This window comes from Phalaenopsis equestris, unplaced genomic scaffold, assembly GCF_001263595.1.
Source record: "Phalaenopsis equestris unplaced genomic scaffold, ASM126359v1 Scaffold001316, whole genome shotgun sequence".
NCBI classification, from domain to species: domain Eukaryota; kingdom Viridiplantae; phylum Streptophyta; class Magnoliopsida; order Asparagales; family Orchidaceae; genus Phalaenopsis; species Phalaenopsis equestris.
The window spans coordinates 82394-83539 of record NW_018165755.1 but is presented as its reverse complement, the minus strand read 5'-3'; positions in this window follow the sequence as shown (position 1 = coordinate 83539).

The following is a 1146-nucleotide window of genomic DNA, read 5'->3' as shown; positions in this document are numbered from 1 at the left end:
AACCCGTTTTGACAACCCTAATCACATAGTCATAAGATGTTAAGGATTTGGGCAAGATTCAAAACATCATTTGAATCTAATTTAATAATTTTTATTTTATCTTCTTCATTAATAGTTTTAATTGATTATAAATATCTGTAGCATTGTAGTCAATTAAGTTTTTTAAAAAATACTACTCATCAAAGATATATATATAATTGATTAGTAGTACTTCAAGTCAAAACAAGTCGAACACGAACGAAAAAGTCTACATCTAGACCATCTACTTCTAGAGGTGAGTCCATGTAAACTCAAACTGAATTAATACAAAGGATGATGGACAATATCAACTATACTACCGATAAGGTAAGAAATCTAGAAAGCTTTACAGATCATATTGATGGGTATAATAGTAGAAGAAGTGATTATGAAGAGAAATTGCATTCATCTCTGGAAAACCTCATTAGGGGTAACCCTGGAGTGAAATTTCCTCCATATACTAGATACCCTGATTATGAGCCCACAAATGTTTGCAATAGCTGTGATTCTAAGGATAATGAAGAGGAGGGCTGATTCATTTTGATGTTTGTAATATGTAGTTGGATTATGTGGTTTGGACTTGCTACATTTGCATTTGTGTATTTGTTTAGACTCTGTGATGTGTGAAACATTTATTTTGTTTAATTATGTTATGATGTTGTGTTTGTTAGTATATTGTTTTGGTTTTTATGGTGGTAGTTGTTACTGTTGTGTTGATTATTGTGTTAGTTAGTGAAGGATTGAACTTGATTCTATGTCTTGAGAAAGTTTAGAAATCTTGCTAAATTTATTTTAGGTCAAATTTTGAAGGGATGCTTAGGCAACTCTTGGGAAAGCTCATCCACAACTTTAAAAGAATATTTTGGCCGAAAATTGAGGGAGCCTAGAAGTCCTGGAAGGGGGAGAGAGTTCCTGGAGGTTAGAAATGTTCCCATAGTGTGTAAAAATTGTGAGGAATTTTTCAGGAGATTGTAAGAGTAGAGGGAAAGTGAGAGATTTCTTCCTCCTTGGTGCTTCGAAGAGGAATTTTGTGTGCTGTAAAGAAAGGAAGAGATTCAGAGGAACTTCGAGGAGTTTTCTTGGGGAGAAATTAAAGATAAGTTTATTTATTTGTTGTAGTTTGTATGA